This window comes from Rhinopithecus roxellana, chromosome 11, assembly GCF_007565055.1.
Source record: "Rhinopithecus roxellana isolate Shanxi Qingling chromosome 11, ASM756505v1, whole genome shotgun sequence".
Taxonomy (NCBI): Eukaryota; Metazoa; Chordata; class Mammalia; order Primates; family Cercopithecidae; genus Rhinopithecus; species Rhinopithecus roxellana.
In genome coordinates, this window is record NC_044559.1 from 23,911,668 (window position 1) to 23,925,699 (window position 14,032).

The 14,032-nt window shown below is 47.7% G+C and overlaps 1 protein-coding gene across 5 annotated transcripts in view; it reads left to right on the forward strand.

Annotated features, from left to right (window-relative positions):
• Positions 1-14,032, forward strand: part of FBXW4 (F-box and WD repeat domain containing 4) — an 86,607-nt gene that overhangs the window by 39,524 nt on the left and 33,051 nt on the right. The window lies entirely within an intron of this gene.

Consider the following 14,032-nt stretch of genomic DNA (forward strand, 5'->3'; position numbering starts at 1 on the left):
TCCTGAGGACTCGACTCATGCAGGATGTTTCCTTTTCCTGCTATTTTCCGCCTTGTTGCTGCTGCAGCTTTAGCTGTCCTAGAGAAACCTGGGTCTTTCCTCCTGCGCCTGAATGGGAGGAGACCAAGTGAGTGATTAGGGTGGGGTCCTATGGTAAATGACCCAAGAGAAGGGTCAGCTGGGCATGATGGTGAGATTTGTAACATTTGGCAAAGAGGAAGAGACACATGTGTTAATGCCTTTGAAGTGCTCTTTCCCTGCCAGTTGGACTCCTACTAGTATCCAGGGTGAGCTGTGGTTGAGAATTAAAAAAAAAAAAAATAATAGGAAAGAAAGACAAATTATTGAAAGGATTCTTCCAGTTGTTAGAAGTCTTTGACCCGGAAAATCCTTCTTTGCAGGCTGATAAGGATGAGTTCAAGAATAAAAAGAGGAAAAGTTAGAGTTTTCAATTGCATTAGGTTGGCAGTGAGTATCAAAATTAAAACATGAAAACCTTTTGACACAGAAATTCCACTTCTAGGAATTCATTGTAAGGCAATAACCAGACAATTATGCAAGATATATGTACAAAGACTTATACTAAGAACACATAAATAGGCCAGGCATGCTGGCACACACCTGTCATTCCAGCACTTTGGGAGGCTGAGGTAGGAGGTTCACTTGAACCCAAGAGTTCAAGACCAACTTGGGCAACAGAGTGAAACCCCATTTCCACAAAAAAATCTAAAAACAAAATTAGCCAGGCATGGTGACATACTCCTGTGGTCCCAGCTACTCAAGAGGCTGAGGTGGGAGGACTGCGTGAGCCCAGGAGATCGAGGCTGCAGTCAGCTGAGGTCATGCCACTGCACTCTAGCCTGGGTGACAGAGCAAGAGTCTGTCTCAAAAAAGAAACAAACCCAGAAGAAACCATAAATATCCATTAGTAGGGTTCTGATAAAATATTTTATACTATGTTCCCTCAATAAAATGCTATGTAGCCATTAAAAGGATGATACGGATGTACATTTATGGACCCAAAATATGTCACAGCAGATTGTGGAATGAAAAAAAGGTCAGAAAATAGTATGATAGTTTATTTAAATATCTCTTCAGGGTTTTTTCTTATATGGTGGATTTCTGTTGATATTTACTTTTTACTTTTTTGTATTTAAATTTTTTATAATGATCCTATTTTATAATTAGAAAAAACAAATTACATTTAAATGTCTATTTTAATATCAGGCAGCTGTGGAGAGAATACCCCCCTTTTTTCTTACATAATTTGTAAAATTAAGGATGCATAGACCTACATTTACTTTCTATTTTTAAATAGCCTTATTGAAGTATAATTTAAATATCATAAAATTTACCCATTTAAAATGTACAATTTAGGTGTACAATTCCATGATTTTTAGAAAATTTACAAAGTTGTGCAACTATCACCACAATTTCATTTGAGAACATTTCCAACACTTTCAGAAGATCTTTCCTTACATTTGCTTTTGCAGCATTAAACCTGGTTTCATGCTTGGGACCTTTTGGGTACAGAAATAAGTAAACACACTATAATTTGTTTGTTTTTTTTTTTTTTTTTGAGACGGAGTCTCGCTCTGTCGCCCAGGCTGGAGTGCAGTGGCCGGATCTCAGCTCACTGCAAGCTCCGCCTCCCGGGTTTACGCCATTCTCCTGCCTCAGCCTCCCGAGTAGCTGGGACTACAGGTGCCCGCCACCTCGCCTGGCTAGTTTTTTTTTTGTATTTTTTAGTAGAGACGGGGTTTCACCGTGTTAGCCCGGATGGTCTCGATCTCCTGACCTCATGATCCACCCATCTTGGCCTCCCAAAGTGCTGGGATTACAGGCTTGAGCCACCGCGCCTGGCCTATAATTTGTTTTTAAAGGATAATATAAGCTTTGGCTTTTTTTTTTGTTTTTGTTTTTGGTAATACATATTTCCGAGTGTCTGTCTTTTTTTTTTTTTTTTTTTTTTTTGAGACGGAGTCTCGCTCTGTCACTGGGCTGGAGTGCAGTGGCACAATCTCGGCTCACTGCAACCTCCGCCTCCCAGGTTCAAGTGATTCTCCTGCCTCAGCCTCCCTAGTAGCTGGGATTACAGGCTTATGCCACCACACCGAGCTAGTTTTTGTATTTTTAGTAGAGACGGGGTTTCACCATGTTGGCCAGGATGGTCTTGATCTCTTGACCTCGTGATCCACCTGCCTTGGCCTCCCAAAGTGCTGGGATTACAGTCGTGAGCCACTGTGCCTGGCCCCGAGTGCCTGGCTTATGGATGTATTGAATGCTGCTGTGTGCAAGATCACATGGGAAGTATGAAACACAAGAGACTATTTTTACCGTGTAGGAGCTTATAGTGCAATTGGGGAAACACTGCATGTACTCAAACGACAATTCATTTGGTTATATATGCAGTGTAAGTGCTAGCAACTACTGGGGTTATTGACAGGAAATCAGAGGAAAGCTGTAGCCTTCTTATTAAGTCAGAAGAGCTTCATGGATGACATGGAAGTTGAAGTGGGATTTACATGATGCCCGTATTGAAATTGCATAGGGGAACTTCAAGCAAGGGGACTGGTCTGAGCAAAGGCATACAAAGAGATGGGGAAGCTAAAGGTAGGTTTGGGAGTTCAGAGTGGACAAGTCTGGCTTGCTGCAGGGGAAATTTGGAGTCTAGTTTTGGAGGGTGTCGAAGAGCAGAGCTTGACTTTAACTTGAGGAAAATAGGGAACTATGGACCATTTTGGGCCAGATTGAAACAGTTAAATGGTTTATGTTGTGCTACAGCATATAGGATTTTTTGAAGGGGAAAGACAGGCTGTTTGGATACTTTTCCAGGAATATACTTTGTTAGCAGGAAGGGACCAGACTTATAGGGATAGTGGGAAGACAACTTGGCATTCAGAAAAACTATGTAGGAAAAAATCAGTAGTCAGACATGACTGCATGTCAGGGAGAGAGGGAAGAGACGAGTACCTCTGTGAGCCTGATGATGGAGGGGGCACTGGGTTTGAGAAGACTGAATTTTGTTTTATGGGACAGTCAGGTGGCAATGGCCAGAGACAGCCCAGGAATGGTTGCCTGGAGCTCAGACATGGAGTTGAGATGTGGAAGGCCTCAGCAAAGGGACAACAGTTGAAATAATGTGAGGGATTAGCACCAAAGGACAACTCAGAAATAAAGACAGTGGAGCAAGGAGAAACAAAGAGCCAACATGTCCAATCAGAGGCAGGAGGAAAACTGGGAGCCTGGAGAAGAGTAGATCAGCCAGCCAGAGTAGATGGTGGACAAATGAGTAATTCTGGGGGCAACTTACATAAATGAATTTATCTCTGCCTTGCTTGTTATGGCTTTTCCCTATTCTGATTGATGGATATCACCAATAAGGTAAAAATGCATACCCCTAATATTGATGCATGGAGATTCATAAGCATTTTCTTTTCCTTGCTTGATTTTAGCATTTTGTTTTAAAACTATAATAAATTTGCCTTTTTTTCAAGTTCTTTCCTCTGGCTCTTGTCATGTTTTCTGTTGTTCTGTCCTGTGGTTATTATTATTTTTTTCTTCTTGAGGGTTGCCTACTTTGGACTTGGTAATTTTTTCCCCCTCAGCTCACAAAACCAGTCAGTGGGATTGGAGGGTCAGCAACTGAGCTAGAGATGCTAAGTGACAAAGTGGGGGAATATCATGGATCCCAGTTGTTTCCTCCATGTGTACTGATTTAGGATCAAGAAAAAAGCTACTGACCACAGATGTTGCCATTTGGAGAGATTTAGCATCAGAGCCATAGGAGCTGCTCAGGTTCTGGGCTTGCTTGGGCAGCTATGGCTGTCTGAAAACTTTTTTTTTTTTTTTTTTTAAGAGAATTAACTAAAAACTTTCAAGTCCTCGGATTTTGATGGTAGTAATTCCACAGGGCTTGTCATTTGTGTTTGAAGCTGGTGGTGAGGAGGGCGGAGTGAGGAGAAGCGAGGGGGTGGAGATGGGAAGCAAAGAAGGAATCAGAGAGAGAAATTTTATTGAGGGAGAGTTTGCTGGGTTTATGGGAGGGAATCTCTCCCCTCCTCCCCATTCGGATTTGAAAGGGCCGGTGAATCTTTGATTAGGTGCAGGTCAAAAGAATTTACACATTGTGACCTTAATAACTAGAGGTGATTGGCAGGCGGGCTGCAGGGAGAGGGCCGCGGCCCCCTTTCATCTCACTTAGCACAGAGGAGAGACAATGGGCCAGCCGATTTTCCTTGTTGTCCCTTGTTTGAAAAGGTCTGGTGTCTCTACTAGGTACCTGTGACATGGGGGTCTTGATTGGGGTCTCATAAAGGCCCCTGTCAGTATGTCCAAAGGCCAAGAGTACAAAAGCAAGCAGTGGGTGGGGGTCTCAGCTGACCACTGAAGAAGGGAGGGGAGGGCCCAGGAGGCAGTGGAGGGAGAAGCAACCCCCGATGGGAGCCCTTATAGAGGGAGGGAAGGAGGGGGGCAGAGAAGGGCCATTTTTGTCCCTAACTCATCAAGCACATCTGCAGAATTGTCCAAGCTGCTGCCTCCCGGTTTCAAAAGAAAAAATGATCGTTTGATAAACCGTCCCCGATTCACCACTTTCTCACAACGGTGGGAGACCCAGCCCTGACCTCTGTATGATTTCACGTCAGGACCAGGCTTTCTTTTCCCACCCCCAAATTGCTAGAGAAACTTTGAAATGTATCCTGTGGCTTTCTCTCTCCCTTCTTTCACCCCCCACCCATTTCCCACCCTCTCTACCCCACTGGCCTCTGTTTTCTCTCTGGGCGCTCCAGAGTGTAGGCGAGTAATTAGTCCCCTCTTTCTGGGGCACAATGAAGCCTGGGTGTTTGGCGGGCCCCTTCCCACCGCTAACAGAGCTGGGGCCTGGAGGGGAAGGACCAGGTGGCATGTGTGGTGTCTTCCAGGCCTGTACAATTGCTGGGGGACAGAGCCGGGGGCTCAGGGACTGGTGTGCTCCTGTTTCTCGAAGGAATGCGCAGAGGCGCATGCATTAATGGTCCCCACACAATGCTTGCATTTTTTTCCAGGCAGAGGCATCTTCCCCGTGAAAAGGCTGCCGAACTCAGGGCCCAGGCGGGAGCTTTTGCCGGCATAGTGGCGTTATTTCCCACCCTGCGCTTAGTCACTTGGAGCTAACATGGGAGACCAACAGGCCGCGTCTCTCGAGAGCCCGATCTTTGTATCCGATGTGTGCTCCCCCTCTGCCCTGTCAGTTTTGTGTGTTCACGGAGTGTTGATTTTAATGCGGGCCTGTGTTGGGCTGAGAGGCCAGGCTGGGGGGCCTCAAGTCTTTGTCTTGCAGGGCTTTTTCTTCTTGGAGGGTCTTCGGCCCTAGAGGCTGGTGGCAGATTTGAGAGGTAGGGTGAGATGCCAACTCTGGCTGGCAAAGGATTCCCCCATCCATGTGTCTGTCACAGACCACTGTGGGGTGCCTAGAAAACAAGAGCACCTTGGGATGCTCGAGCACACACTTGCTTGGCACCCCACCACCTCTTGAGGGGGGCGGTTAGTTCTACCCTATAGGGCTGCCAGCTTGAAGTGAGTTAAACCCCCCTTGTGACTGGGTCTGGCAGAGCACAGATTGTGAACCTCAGGGAGCCAAAGCAGGGCCTTGCTTGCAGGGCTCTGGGGGAGGTGGGGGCAGGCAGGAGGGGTGCTAGAGCACAGGTCAGCTGCAGAGACTACTCTGCAATCATTAAGGGACAGGAGAAAATAGGGACCAGACAGAAAAGAGGCAGAGTGTCTGGGGAAGCTTCAGGAAATCACAAATGCTCATCTCAGGCAGTTGAAGGGGCCAACGACCAATGAGCAGGCTGTCTTCTGTCTTTACCACTCACCTTGCTGCAGTATAGCCTTGTACCAGGAGCTGGGGGATGGGGTCTGTGTGGGTACCCTATCTCGAACCCCAAGTCTTACTGAGATACAAGATACCTATGCATGACTCAAGGAGAGGAGACTCTGGGGAGCCTCAGCCTGGGTCTCCTCTGCTTCTGGGGAGAGCACAACTTCGAGTACCTGGAATCAGGAAGTCAGTGGATGAAGGTCTCTGGGCCCCCAATGATGGCCAGGCTGTAGCTCTGGCATCCGTGTGGTCCTGGGGCTGGGGGCCATCATCTGGAATCAGGCTTTTAGAAAGGGGCTGTGTCTTCACTTTCCATATGGATTGGAAGGCAGAGATGCAGGCTGGCCACTGAGATGAGGTGGCCCTGGGGAGGCATCCCACCAAGGTTCACCAAGCACAGGGGCTCCTCTGTGCTGCTGTTGGCATCCTTCAGACTGTCTTGGGAATTGGTGCCAGTCACACTGCCAGGCCTGACAAGGAGAAAGAAGCTGGAGGTCCAAGGTCTTTGAGGGGCCTAAATCCCAAAGGAACCCACTAGTAAGAAGCAGCTCCTGCTTTGGGTCACTCTGTTTCAGAGGACATTTCTTTCATTGGCAAATAGGCACTCACAGCAATACCCACCCCTCCTTTTTCCTTTACTGTTTTTTTTTTTTTTCCTTAATTTTTCCAAATGTTGTTCCTCCATTTCCTTCTCTTCCATTTTGTGGACAGCTCATAAAAAGCCTGAGAGAAACAGAGTTTATATGTATGGATGTGATAATGGTGGATGGGCCATGTCAGAGATGGTTAGGCTGGGGCTCCCAGGTTGTAGGAAGCACTGTGACTCCCCCAGGCTGCCCTGCCAAGGCCTGGCTGGGAGGGCAATGGCACATCATAACCTTTAAATGCAAACTTGATGGAGGAGAGAGATGAAATCATAGAAACAAATTAGATGTATCTATAGGGAGTGTTCAACTGGAGAAAACAAGCATTTCTTACTAATTAGAGTTCAGGGTGCTTCATTATTAGCTTCATTACAAGGGGAAGAGTACAGCAGCCTCTTTGGGGATTCCCTGGGCTGCCTTTTTCCTTTAAAAAATGTAATTGTATTTATGGTGGAGGAAGAAGCAGGAATGACTCTTAGTAACTTTGTAGAGCACCCAGGGATTTAAAGCAGAGTTTGGAGCAAGGTAGAGGAGAGGGAGAGATGGATTGGTGAGAGGGCACTTAGAAGCCTCATTCCTTGATGATAAAAAGGAGGTGGGAAAACCTCTGGTGGGGATGGGAACCTCACTTCTCAGGCCAAGATTGAGGAATTGGGAATGACAGGAACAATACTGATCAGAAAACCTGAACTTTCTGGGAGATCTGATATTTGACTATTTTAACTTTTGTGTTAAAAGGGTAAAATGGTGGAATGCAGATACAGGGTAAAGGTCTGACAAAACTTGTTTTCCAGCATACACAGGACCTTCTCATCGTGGGCCAGGGAAAGGCTGGGTTGAGTGTGGCCTTAATTGGGCCTGGTTGGATGCACATTAACTTCCGTCCGGGCAGGGGCACTGGTCGTGTCCATGGAAGATTATCGACTGACATAATGAACTTGGCTGTACAGTTCTGACTCCTTTACCTGTTGCCACTGCCGCAGCCCTGGGGCTCATGTCTAAAGTATAATGAGTCCCCCAGAAAACTCTGATCCAGGGTGCTTGCTCAAAGAAGTGGCTTACCTAAGTTCTGTCTAGTCAATCAAATTACCTGGTGTTCTCAGGAAAGCTGAGAAAAGGTATTGTTTTGTGATGGGAGAGTTTATACCCAAGAGCAGGGGATACAAAATCTCAGTCATCTCAAATCAAGGCTTGTTGTAACTTAATGAAAGGTCCAGAAGTTTTGCTTTTTTCCTCCCAACCTGTCCTTTGCTTTCACTGCAAGTCTATGCTTAGTCCAACCTTCCTAAGGTACCTGGGACTTTAGATATGCAGGATAAAAACAGGAAAAAACAAACAAACAAACAAAAAAACCCAAAACGCAGGTTATCTTCTTCTGGTTGGTAGATCTCATCCCTAATGGAGGCCTAATCCCTTTCCCTAGTGGACAGGGACCTCCCTGGTGATTGGGCGACTTGTGATTTATGAGCTCACTGAGCACCTATAGGAGGCAGCTCATTTTTATCTCCCTCCCCGCAGATTCCAAGAGGGTTATCATCAGGGTCTAAGCTCTTTGGCTTTTCACAGAGCAATAGCAGAATATTGGGGGTGGGATGGGAAGTTGGTTTTCTCTAGAAACTAGACTTGCGGGTACCTCAAGTCAGCAGCTAGCAGTTGTCTAGCACCTGGCACAGGTACCGTGGAGAAGTGAAAGCCTGAAGTAAGATGGGTCACCCAGCCATTAAATCAGGCATATATACCACTGTCAAGTGTATTTGCAAATTTGTGACCTTTCTTATCATTCTTCTGAAAGGTTTGTATCCTATCCCAAATGGCTTAGTGGGAAAGAAAGGAAGCTTCCAGTGAAATGACTTTTTGGTCATTTTTTGGTGTCCTACTATTTTTCCAAGGAGAAAAATCTTCATGGTTTTACAGTTTGGGATTTCAGAAGTGCATGACAAAAACATGCCATCGGGGGAAAAAAATTGATTCCAAAGCAAGTGTTGGTATGGTGTGAGTGGGTGGAACTACACTTGAGATTGGATGGGATGGGCAGGCAGCTGCCTAGGGAAGGGATTCCCAGGCTTAGCAACTCCTCAAGTACCTATGTGTAAACCTCTCCTGCTTCAAAGAACTACCCAGCAAGTCGTTCCTCCCGTCATCTTTCTAAGGTGGTGGTCACCCAAGGAAGGTGCAGGGTCAGCACTCTGAGGCCTGGCGGAAAGGAGCTGATGGAGGCAGAATGACCTGTGGGTGAGAGATCCATTCCCTAGAAATAATGAGAGGAACAGATAAGTTAAGATTACCATTGGAATCTCCTTACATTGTAGGCATCCCTGCCCAGGACTGGGACCCAGAAAACATGATTCTTGAGAATAACTGGGTTCTGGCAGCCTCCATTGGGAAAGCCACACATACACATGACTAGCAGTACTGCATGAGTGTGTGTAGACTTGGGGAACTTGAGGTCCTAGAGTTTTGTGGTAGAGTTTACTGAAGCCATGCTTTCACCCCATTCCTAACCACCACCACCCACCCCACCAGGTGATAGAAAACCTTCCTCCAGCCTCTTGAGACCAACGCTGGCTCCACTGGGACTTTAAATCTTAGAAGAGGGATAATGGGTATTAGGTGCTGTGGGATCACTGTAGGCTATGTATGATCCAAGTCCTGGGTTTGAAATTAATTGGATTAGAAAACAACTTCCTTTTATTATTTTTTCAAACCAACTAAATACCCCAAAACCAAAATGTAAAACCCCCAAACGTTTCATTCTTCTCCCTCTCCCTGTGGCTTTATTTGCTGGGTAGTGAAAAGTGCTCTCTCCAGCCTCCTTTGGGTTACCGTGCTGAACAAAGTGAGAAACCCAGAGAAGAAGGAAGCTGGTGCCAAAAGGGCTGGCTGCTGCTCCTCCCAGCTCTGCGTCCCCTGGCCTGCCCGGCTGCCTCACAGTCTGGGCCCCAGCCCAAGCAAGCAAAGGCGCCTTGACCAGCAACAAGCCCCGGCTTTGTTGCTCCTGTGGGGGAAATGCTTTCTGGAGCCCAGGGATCTCCTCTGAGAACCACCTGTGCCTCTCGGCCTCCTGCCTAGCTTGGGCCTTCTGGCACAGGGGCCCCTGCATTCCAGCCAGCAGGCTAATGGTAGGGAGTGAGGGGTGGGAGACAGCTAAGGGGGCTGTGGTCAGTTTGAGGGGGCTCAAATTCCAGTCTGCCCCTTTAAGGCGCCTGGTTGGCTCAGTATCTCCTGAGGCCCTGGCCAGGTTAAATTTGTCCTGTCTGTCGTCAGCCTCGACGGTAGCTTTCTGAAGTGGTCTACAGAATAGGGACAGGGGACCCAAGGCCTCACTTCTTACCCCATACTGCAGGGGAACAGTATAGGTTCCCTTTACTAGGCCATTTCCTTGATCAAGAATCCCAACTGATGCTCTATGGTCTGGCCAATGATGATGATCACAATAATGACAAGAGTGATTAGCACTTATAGAGTGCCAGTGAAATGCCAAGCACTATGCTGACCACTTTATACCTTATTTAATCCTCCCAGATAGGTACCATCATCATCCTTAGTTTACAAAAGGAAACTGAGACCTAAGAGAGGCTAACTAAACAGCCAGAGTCACATCTTATAGCCAACACACCCAGAGTTGGAGCCCTGGCATCTGACTCCAGAGTTCATGCTTTTTCACTTCCGTGCTACTCTGTCTGCTTCCCCATCCTGTGCTGAGCAATCTCATTTGGAATTAGAACTTGTTGATTGTCTTGAATTGTTTCCAACTTAAAAAAAATAAATTCAAGACTTGATTCTCTGGCTGGACCTTAAGCTGCCTAAGGGCAAGCCTATATGAATTTGTTTTTTCTTGAACACCCCAGCATCTATCACAGGGCTGGCTTGGAGAGCCCTTGGGTACTTGTTGAAGGAATGAAGCCCTGTTTTTGTCTGTTCCCCGCTCAGGGATTGCCCAGGCAAAATCTTGTTTTGTGAAAGGGGTGGTGAGTCCCAGAGTGGGACCTTCTGTTTGTCCCAGGGAGGCAGCCTGTGCGTGTCTGAGGAAAAGGTGACAGGGAGAGGGTGTCCTGTACAAGTGGGACACAAGACTGACGTAGGGGCACAGGAAGATGGGAAGAAAGAATCCAGGCCAGATGGGACTGGGGAGCCGAGCCAGTTGTTCTGAGCAACCCGTTTCATGAATCTTCATGGGCCTCTTATCTTGCAGGCCTACTTGTCTCAGGCAGGTTGTGGGACTGGGCTGCCCCGCAAAGAGAAGAGGCTGTTCCATGCCGTAGTGGTGTGAGGGCAGGGTCTGGCTTCACATCTGAACTGTGGGTATTGAGACTAGCCACCCTTTTCTTTGTAGATTCTGCTATAGAGAATGACTTTGAAACTCTTTTGCAAAGGCTTGAGGTGGGGGTGAGAATGTGGACAGTAGTTCTTAGCAGCCAGCCCAAGCCGTTGAAGGAGCAGGCTGGGGTAGCACATCATAGTGCAGTAGTTTTCATGGTTAGATCTCAATGTCGAGCAAACAGGCAAAAAGTGTGACCTGACCACCACCTACAAACCATGTGCCAAACTGCTCCTACTGCCCACGGCCATGATTGCCCCTGAATATAGCTCACCTAGGCTGTCAGAGACTCCTCTGTATGTGGTGAGGTTTTGGGTGGCAAATGGAGGCATGATCTCATTTCTGTTGGCATGACTGGAGGACAGGGCTATAGAGCAGTGGCCTGTGCTATGGGCAGCTCAGCTGTCTTCCTTTTCATCAGTCCTGGGTTCTGCTGGATCATAATGTTATTAGTGGAGTAGCCTTGGAGAGTGCCTGGTTCTGGAGTTTCTAGACAGGGCTCTGAAGGTTGTGGCATTCCTGGGAGAATCTTTTTCCCTAAAGCTTCCTGACTCTGAGTTGCCCATGAAGGCCCAAAATATGATGTGAGCTCCAGCCCCAGGCCTTCAGAGGAGAGAGCAGAGCAGCTCCAGCACTGTGGCCACCCTGTTGCATAGCCCTCTCCCTTGGCCCATGGCTGTTCAGGTTCAATTCGCCATCTTTTTCCTATTCCTTGCTTCATAAATGCAGGGCTGTGGTGCTAAGTACAAGTCAATTGTCTTGAGTGTCTCCACTTCCCAGAAAGCTATTTGGCCTACTGACCCTGATTGGGAGATGCAGATTGGGAGGATGACAATGTAGGTAATAGATGGCAGCACCTTCTTCCCCTTGTCCAGGCCCCAGTCCCAGCTGCCCCCACCAGTCCTGCTCTGGCTCACCACGGGGCCCAATTCAGAGTCCTCTTTTGTTTGGCTTGCACAGAGCAGCCCCAGCTCACCATTCCCACATGCCAAAGTTTCCCCACCATTCACTGGGAAGGCTGAAAAGCCCCTCAGCTAATTGAGTTGGGCTGAAAATTACCATTTCCCTGTGTTCCCCTGCTGCTGAGGACATTTGTGTCACTGCTGTATTTAGGGGGAACAAAGGCCCCCTGTGGGGAGAGCCCAGGTACGAATGTGGGATGGGGGGAATAATTGCAGTCTCTCCAGGTGAAAGCCCCTGTTAAACTTCAGTAAGTCAATTAGGCTTTGCGGGGAGGGCAGAGACCCCCACAATAAACTGTTCCCACCAAGCAATTAAAGAAAATCATTTTAGCTTTGAGGACAGAAACTGCTTATTAGAAATTTTGTGCCCCCCCCCCCCCACTTCCCTACCCCAGGCCCCCTTAGGGATGAAACAACAAAACGCCTTCCTCAATAGAAGTGTTTCTCCTCCTTCCACTCATTGTGTGGCCTGAAAGCACTTACCGTGGGAGGGAAGAGGGAGGGACAGAGACTGGCCGAAGGAGGAGAGAACTGCAGGGGCTTAACACCTGGGCTAGTGCAAAATCACAACTGCCCAGTAAGTTTAGGTAAAGAGACCCCTGTGGGCACAGTGTGTCTACAGGATCTGTGTGGAGTTTCCTTGTGTGGGACATTTGTACCCACAGACCACTGTCCGCTCCTTAGCACAAGTGGAGATGCAATGCAGTGCATGCATATGTGTGCAGCATCCTGGGTGCCCCCTTATCGAAGGGAGCAAACGCGGCTGCGTGTATGTGTGTGTGTGCCTTCTCAGCAAAGGATGGCAAGGTCAGGACAACCCAGCGGGCATGTACCTCTTCCCAAGGCTGTGACTGGGCCCATGTTCTCTCTCTTCCCAGGGGCCAAATCCCAGCATCTGGGAGTTGAGCCACAGCACAGCTTTCCACCTTGGACAGTTGGCAACTGAAGGCTGAATGGCCAGCAGCCACCTACTGGGCCTGGGTTAGGAGTGATGTGCGAGGAATTGAAGGGTAGACACGCTAATCTTTACAGTCTTGCTCCCATGTTGTTTGGATGAGGTGAGGTGTGGAGACTCAGCAGTAGAAGAATCAGTGGCCTGGGCTGACACATGCTTTCTTGGTCTCCAGTTTGGCTGATGTGGCTTATGAGAGTCTCCTGTTGGCGAAGCCCTGCCTTCTCCTATTTCTGAGGAGTAGCACCAGTTGGAAAGATAAGGTGATCTTATTTTATATTATTTGGGGAGGACGGCAGGGAGGAAAGTTGACCCGTGCATCAGTAGTCTATAATCTGGTAGTTTACAGGTGTGTATGTATGTGCGTACCCCCAGATCACAGGTAGTATAGGCATCATCCCCAGCCCTGCCCTAAATCTTGGCACTTTAAAGGAGGGCCTGGTGGCACTGATGGTGGGCATGGCATTGATTCAGGCACTGCCCTGGCCCCAGTGCTTCCCTGTGGCTCATGAGGTGTTTGGCCTTTATTCCAATGTTCCAAAGAGGTGAAATTAAACATCGAGGGGCAGACTTTTCCCAGAAAGCAAATATGCTATGTTATTTGCCTACCAAGGAGGCTTAGGAGGTAGAATTTGGTGCCTACAGACTGGCAGTGGGGAGGTGTGTGGGCTGTTGACAAAGTCCTGAGCAAGAGCATGGAGGAGAGGTTTTATAGAGAGAACTGCTTGGAAGTTGGAGGTCCCAGAGGGGTGTTGTAGCTTGGAGAGGAGCAGGAAGGGGCAGCTGACTGTGGCAGGCTCTGCATAGTGGCTGCCTGTAAGGAAATGGGACTTCAGAGGAACTTGAGGCTCAGATACTTGTCATGTTTTTTTTTAATTAAAAAAAAAAAAAAAATAAAGATAGGGTTCCGCTATGTTGGCCAGGTTGGTCTTGAACTCTTTGCCTCAAGCAGTCCTCCCGCCTGGGCTTCCCAAAGTGCTAGGATTACAGACGTGAGCCACTGTGCCTGGCCACTTGTCATGTTTTGCTTCAATTTTTAAATGTGTATATATTCATAGACATATATCCTAAACACATACACGTGTGACTATTTTGTTTTATTTTTTTGAGATAGAGTCGCACTCTTTTCCCCAAGCTGGAGTGCAGTGGCACAATTTCGGCTCACTGCAACCTCTGCCTCTCGGGTTCAAGCAATTCTCCTGCCTCAGCCTCCCAAGCAGTTGAGATTACAGGCATGTGCCACCACACATGGCTAATTTTGTAATTTTTGTAGAGAGGGGTTTCACCATGTTGATC